This window comes from Theropithecus gelada, chromosome 4 (genome assembly GCF_003255815.1).
Source record: "Theropithecus gelada isolate Dixy chromosome 4, Tgel_1.0, whole genome shotgun sequence".
NCBI classification, from domain to species: Eukaryota; Metazoa; Chordata; class Mammalia; order Primates; family Cercopithecidae; genus Theropithecus; species Theropithecus gelada.
The window spans coordinates 22,680,208-22,688,475 of NC_037671.1; positions in this window are offsets into that span (position 1 = coordinate 22,680,208).

Below are 8,268 nucleotides of genomic sequence, written 5' to 3' on the forward strand. Positions count from 1 at the left end.
TGAACCTGGGGAGGCGGAGCTTGCAGTGAGCCGAGATCGCGCCACTGCACTCCAGTCTGGGCGACAGACCCGAAACTCTGTCTCAAAAAAAAAAAAAAAAGAAAGAAAGAAAAAGAAAAAGAAAAGAAAGAAATGCTAAGTAATATTTACTGAAAAAGATAATTGAGGTTAAATTGAAGGAGTAAATGTGATAAACAATACTAAACAAATCAATCAATGAGCAAGTATGGACTTCATAAAATAACACCAGCTAAATATAAGACAACGTGTAAATTAAAATATTATACAAAATTACTCATATATGGCATAAGAGGTTTGCAGATTTAAAAATTTAGCTTCTTTTGTCTTGAAAAGTTAAAGATAACTAATACTTAACTTTAGGTTAAGTTTAGGATTTCTTATTCAAATTTTAAGTATAGCTATTAAGAAAATACAAACAAAATCTTTATTTTCAAAACCATTAGAAAAGGGAAAAAAATGAAGACAAACAAGCTTTAATACATTTAATATACCCGTAGAGAAGGAAAAAAGCCAAGAAAAATGGAATAAATAACAGCATAAAAGTAGGAAATAGAAACAAATTGAAATAAATGTAGATAGACACAAACCAACAGCTGAAAAACAGGGATTCTCAGATTGGATTTAAAAAGTTAAACCTAGCCATAGACAAATTCGGCACTGTTGATACCCCTCATTTCACCTGAGCTCCCCTGCAGCTGCTACCTGTATCCTGACAGCTCCCCAAGTGTCCAGTACCTGTGTCTCTAATATCTCTGTGCAGGATCTGTATGCTAAAAACTGCAAAACACTGATGAAAGAAATTAAACATGTCTATATAAAATGAAGAAATATATCATGTTCACATATTTAATAACTTGATATTATTAACATGAAAATTTTTCTCAAATTGATGTATAGATTTAATATGAACCCAATCAAAATCCCAAAGGGAAAATTTTGAAAAAGAACAAAGTTGGAGGATGCATACTATGTGACTTTACAATCTACTATAAAGGTGTAGTTATCAAGACTAAACTCATAGTATCAGAATAAACCCACACAAATATGCCCAACTGATTTTTATAAAGATACAAAGGCAACTTGTTGAAAGAATAGGCTTTTCAACAAATGTTACTAGAATAATTAGACACTTGTATTCAAAAAGCTACTCAACCTATACTCACACCTATTACTGTAATTAAATTAGAATAGATCATAGGTATAAAAGCAAAAAAATGTAAAACTGTTAAAACTTTTAAAATAAATCCGAAAAAAAAAAAACCTTTTGACCTTGGGTTAGGCAAAGAATTCTTAGCCACAATACCATAAGCACAACCAATAAAAGACAGAAAAAAAAGATCATTTGGACTTGCTCATAATTAAAATTGTTTGCTCTGTGAAATACATAGGAGAATGAAAGGCAAACTACCAACTGAGAAAAAATATTTGCAAATCACATGTCTGACAAAAGACTTGTATCCAGAATATATAAAAAACTATTAAAACTCAACAATAAGGAAACAAACCAATAAAAGAATGGACAAAAATCTGAATGGACACATTATCAAAAAAGTTACAGATGGCAAACACCTGAAGCACAATGAGAAACTGCTACACACTTATTACAATGGCTAATGTTAAAAATTCATAAATAAGTAACTGACCATGCCAAGTGCTGGCGAGAATACAGAGCAACCGAAACTCTCATAGAGTGCCTACGGGAATGCAAAATTGTACAGTCACCATAAAAAGCTGTTTGATAGTTTCTTATAAAATAAAACACACTTACTATACAGCTGAACAATTCTACTCCATTTGCCCAGTTAGAAACAGACTATTGTAGGTATATGAGCTTAGGATATGACAGAGCTGCCCTTACAAATCACTGGGGAAAGATGAGCTATTCAATTAAATGGTGATAAAATAATTACTGACGTATGGTAAGAGATGCAACTAGATCCTTACCTTGCATTGCAGACATGCATATGCACACATGCAAACATATACACACAGACAAATGGATTAAGACCTAAATGTGAAGAGTAAACTCTGAAATTTTGGAATAAAATATAAAGAATAATGTACCATATTTGGGTCAAAGAGAATTTTTTTTTTAGGTTTTGCTTTTCATTTTTACCAGGAGCTCACTCTGTCACCCAGGCTGGAGTGCAGAGGTATGACCTCGGCTCACTGCAGGAGATTCTCCAGCCTCAGCCTCCCAAGTAGCTAGGACTACAGGCATGTGCCACCATGCCTGGCTAATTTTTGTATTTTTTGTAGAGACACAGTTTTGTCATGTTCCCCAGGCTGGTCTCAAACTCCTGAGCTCGAAGCAATCCACCCGCCTTGGCCCCCCAAAGTACTGGGATTATAGGTGTGAGCCATCGCATCTGACACGAGGATTTTTATATAAACACCATACCACAATAAGATAAAAGAAAAGATGCTCAATCTGACTATTGCAACTAAAAAATTTCAATGTGAAAAGCATTCCTTAATTAAGGAGAAACAAACAAAAATGATCACAGATTGGGAGATTTTGTAGCACTATTTTGTAGAAGTCTGTTCTGTATTATACAAATACAAATGACTAATACTATCCAGGACGTAGGAAGAAATCTTAAAAAAAAAAAAAAAAGAAAAGAAACAAAAATTTCAGTCAAACAGTGAGCAAAGGATATAAATTAAAATGTTCTAAAAGCTTGAATAGCTGTTAATTTATAAAATACACTGATATTTTTATTTAGTCCTTCAGGGAAAAAATTCATGAAAAAATCTGTGGTTTATTAATACAATGGAATACTACATAGCAGTTTAAATAAATGAACATATATCTACACAAACCTTAAAACATTTTGTTGAGTGAAAAAAATAAGTTGCAAAAGGACACTTTCAGGGGAACATAAAAAATAAACATTTTTAAATCATACTGTAAGTTTTCATGCATTTATAGTTTCAAAAACATTTCAAAATGCCTGGGAAAAGTTCACATCAATTTCTCAAAAGTGTGTTCCTCTGAGAGTGAAAATGTAGATATAGCCATAGAGTGCTGTTTGTATAAAAATCTGTGTGTGTCTGTGTGTGTGTCTGTGTGTGTGTGTGTTGTGAAAACGAAGAGACAGAGAGAGAAAAAGAGAAAGAGTTAAACTAAACATGGCAAATGTTAACAACTATTTATACTTGGTGTTGCATACATTTTCTGTGTGTTTGAATTTTTTATAACTTTTAAACAATTTATTTAGAGAATCACAGCATTTCATACATGTTTTAAACAATGTCAAAATTATTAGAGCACTCATTTATCCTCCCAAATAGCTCCATAAAAGGGCAACATTCTTATGTGCTTCTGAAAAATAAACGTTATTCCTATTTCACATGTCACTCTTGTTTAAAGACTGAAGTAAGCCTGGCACAGTGGTGGGTGACTATAGTCCCACCTACCCGGAAGGCTGAGGCAGGGGGATCCTGCAACCCAGGAGTTCAAGACCAGTCTGAGCAACAGAGGAAGATTTTGTCTCAAAAAAAAGGAAAAAAAAAATAGATTGGAGTAAAACATTGAGCTTTAATATCATTAAGAATTAAATTCATATCATTAAGAATTTCCAGCCAGGCATGGGTGGTTATGCCCGTAGTCTCAGTATTTTGAGAGGCCAAGGTTGGAGGATTACTTGAGGCCAGGAGTTCAAGGCCAGCCTGGGAAAGAGGGAGACCCTCTTTCAAAAATAATAATAATAATTTCCCAGGAAGAAAAGGGGTATAGTTTCAGACTAAAGCTATATCACTTATGACCTGTCTCTTCAATGTTCTTATCTCTATTTAATTATTGGCACTGTATATTTTTTCAGCAAATATTAGAGTAACATTCTAAGAACATTTCTTCCTTTTGCCTGAGGGGGCAGAGCCTTAGGTAAAGCAATGAGATTAGGACTGGAAACTAAGGAAAGTCAAGATTTTAATTGTATGCCCCAGTCTAGTTGCCCCCACTGATGCCCACAATTTACAAGAAGTTGTCAAAGCTGAACCCAGGAAATGATATTCAGAAAAGTCTTCATGTTTCCTCCACTTCTTGCAGGATGTCATGAATTATTTAATTTTCTAGAATTCCTTAAGCTTCTTTTTGCAAAAAAAGTTTTCCCTCTACTTTGACAGTCATATCACTTTTTCCTCTTCCGGTGTCTTCATGAAACTCTTGATGTGAAAACCTTGCCTTCCTAGACAACTGCTATTTGAAATGAAAAGCTGCATAGGTCTTGTCAGCCTCCATCTTACACTATTTAATTTTCACTCTGGAGTTCACAAAATGGCCATTTCTATAATGCATTTCATGTTTCCGGATAGAGAAGATTGCTAGCACAGTAAATATCCATCTAAGCCTCTTTCTCATCAACAAAACATGTCGTTTGTAGTACTCACACATCAACAGAACTTCCTCAAGCCTGCCACTATTGCTTTTTCATAATTATATTTTATAATCCTCCTTTACACACGAGAGCTCAATTCACTTCCTCCTACAATGCATTAGCATCCTCTTCAAATCCATTAGTGGTATCACAAGCTCCACAGCATCATTCCCTCTTCAAAATATTTTATTATTAAGTTACTGTACTGCGAGCTGGGAGTCTATGAATATTTAAGCAAGGCATCGTATGTTTATGTACACTCTGCCAAGCCAAAAAAAAAAAAAGCCTATTCACCCTAATATTTTGGCAGTGGATTAAAAGCTGCTATGTACCTTAAGAAAAATGTTTGCTGAAATTGCAAATGATTGTTAAAAATAAGTAAACAATTTATTTTTAGAAATTCTTTATGATTTAATCCTTACCTGTTCTTCATTCTGCAAACGAAGTCTCAGTGCGAGCTAGCAGCAGGGATAGGAACAGGCAAACTGACTCTAGTATTCCAAGAAACGTGGACAGTCCTTAGCACTGAAAACTCATTTCACTTTTGCTGGCTCTGCTTCACTTTTTAGCATTTGAAGCTCATCAGCTCTACGTATTGTTGGTTATGGTAAAATAACCAACATTATTGTTTATAATTTTCTAAGCCATACTACTCTCTTGAGTTAATTTGGTACGTGGATAGCCACTAATATCCATTAACTTCATCCGGAATAATTATATGATTTGATGCACTGCATAGTTGAGATGCAAAGATACAAAAAGGAGAAAGAGACTGCAGAAGTAACACTAATGTCCATCAATAGATGAGCAAAAATGAATAAACAAATATGGCATAGCCATACCCTGGAATATTTTTTGGCAATAAAGATAAACGAAGCACTGATACATGCTACAACATGGATGAAACTTGAAAACATTATGCTAAGGAAAAGAAGCCAGTCACATACACAGACACACACACACACACACACACACACACACACACACACAGAACATGAATTATATGATGAATTCATAGGAAATGTCCAGATTAGGAAAATCTATTAGTGGTTATTTAGAACTATGGGTCTCAGAGGGAGGGATAAGAGACAAGGGGGTGATAGCTAAAGGGTAGACGGTTTCTCTTTGCAATGATGGAAACATTATAAAATTGACTGTGGGGATGGATACACGTATCTGTAACTACACTAAAAACCATAGAATTGTCCAGTTTACATGAGCAAATTGTATCATGCGTGAATTATATCCCAATACATTTTTTTTCAGAAAATGAATTTAGTAATCAACTTCATTTTCTGAACAAAAAAGCCATGAATTAATTCATTAGTTACACCATCTTGGACCCTTGCCATCAGGTTCTCAAGGTGTGTGTGGAAAGGAAGGTGGGATAGGAAGAGTATTGATGTATGAGATGGCAAGGAAGGGATGACCTAGAGCAGAATCACTGAGCAGTTTATCAAACTACATGCATCTCTTTTTCCTACAGATAGAGTGCGGTTCCCCACCCCTATGTCAGGAACTACTGCTCCATGAGGAAGCTATTGAAGGTGATGGGTCATCTGTCTAAAAAAGAGTGATGGAAAATGCCTGTTTGACTGATGGTATCTATAAGGTGCTAACAACAATAAATAAATGCAGTGATCAACATTAGAAATGTATTAAAGGAAACGTCACTACCATGCTATCATTTAACAAAGATAACTGGCAACCTCTTTCTCTTTAGCAATGTTTGACCTTATTCCACGCAGGTTAATGTGCACAATAAGGCGGCGGGGGGATGGGAGGCATTTTTTTAAGCCAAATCAAGCTGGCAATACTTAGGTCAGCCAGATCCGCAGTAAAAGTTTCCGAAGGAAACATGATGTGGAGAGATGAAATCATTGTGTAAAATAAATAAACGCTAACTTTATGAAGCCCTGAGCATTAGGTTTCCTTCCCTGTTTGATTTTTTTTCTTTTAATGCTGAGAGTCTTCCTGAAACCATCCTCCCTTTATTCTTTTGACAATGTGTCAGCTACTGCTGCTTCTTTTCAAATGATACCTAACTCTTGCATAGTATTTATTATGTGCCAATCACTGTTCTAAGGGTCTTATTTACCCCATGTAATCCTCTCAACAACTCTGCGATATGGTACTATTAACCCTATCTTTAACCATGAGGAAATTCAAGGGCAGAAGTTTAAGTAACCTTTCACTTATACTCTTTCTGCTCCATCTTGAAGTGGCTTCTGACTCCTTCATGGAACACGGGCCGGGGAAATAGAAGTTTTCATTCAACTGATAATTGTTGTGAGTTGGCATCCCACACTGAAAGTCAGGAGGGTGGTGAGAAGTATCCTCTCTCAGGGTTCCTTTTGTGGGTTCTTGGAGACTCCCATCACTGGGAGAACTTTCACCTGCCGTTCCCTTGAGGCAGGCAATGCAATGATCCTTGGTTACTGCTGCCTCTGCTCCTGCACTCAAGGAATTAGAGAGATTGGATCTATTTGGTGAAGTCTGTTTCCTTCTTCAAAGATGATTTGACCTTAGAATCTGAGATCATCTCAAGCTGATGTTCTTTCTCTTACTTGTCTCACATTTAATGCACAGGAAACATTCACTTGTCTCAGCCGCACCTGCTAATCCAGGCTTTATAACACTGCAGTCACTTCTTGCTCAGCTTTTCCAATGGAAGTCAGCCAGTGGATCCCATGCCTGTTACATGTCTTAGGCAGGAGTTGGACTGTCTCCTGGGTCTTCTCACTTTGAGGAACATGCATCAACCTTCAGGATTATCTCAATGAGTCCTTTCTTAATAAGTTGAGGAACTGAACTCAATTAATATCTTTTATTGTGATGAGGTGGGAAAGAAGAACTCACAGAACCCATGCAGGTCTCCCTAAAAATTCTCTCTCTCTCTACATGATCCCCTTTCTGGACCCTTTTAAATCCTTTATTTTTAGGGAGGGAGTTAAAAGTTTTCTACATGGTTTTTGCCACCTACTTGTAAAATCTTAGTTTAGCACCACTTCATTTTGGAGACATAAAATGGTGTCTGAAACATCTATTTTATGTATATGTTCATATATAATATAAAGGTATGTTCATGTTTATTTCTGTTTCCTCTATAGAACTATTTGTTCACTGATGGCATGAACCAGGTCTATTGTATTCACCATACTAGGTGAATACCTACATAATAGGCGTTCATACAATATTTGTGCAGTGAATGAATGCATAGACATGTATTTTGTACTTATTCATACAAATATAGAGAGAGAGCTCAGAAAGACACATCACCCAGCTCTAACCATGAAGCCATATGGTCCCAAAAGCAATTATCATTGTTTCTACCAAAAAAATGTTTTTTGCATTTTTGAGCCTTTCCTGTAAATCCATCAGTTAAGTAACAAACATTATTTTCAGAGTTCTACACAGTTCTGCCAAAATGTCAATCACGCCGTGACACAAACAGGCACTTTTTAAAATAAAGCAATTTACAATACAATTGTGTACTAAGTGCCATGAATTCTCAGCTGTACAAAAATATCTGGCCTCTCTGCTAATGAAATGAAGGAAAATGTAATTGACAGTTATCTTATGAGATTTCATTGTAATGCACATGATGTTATAATAAATCTGGTTACTGGAAATTCTGTGGTACACTGTTTAAAGGATATTAATTGATTGCCTTGGAGTCAGCTTATTTTGAAATTCCTGTTGGCGAGCTTTGATATGACTGTGCTATACATATGAAGTAGGTTATAACAGGTCTTTTCTAAGCCCAGTGCATATGATCAGTGAAATAGGAGTTTTATAAAAACCTCTGTTACCATCTATGGCCAACTTATAACAGATGTGGCAATAAAAATTCCAATGTGAAACTAAT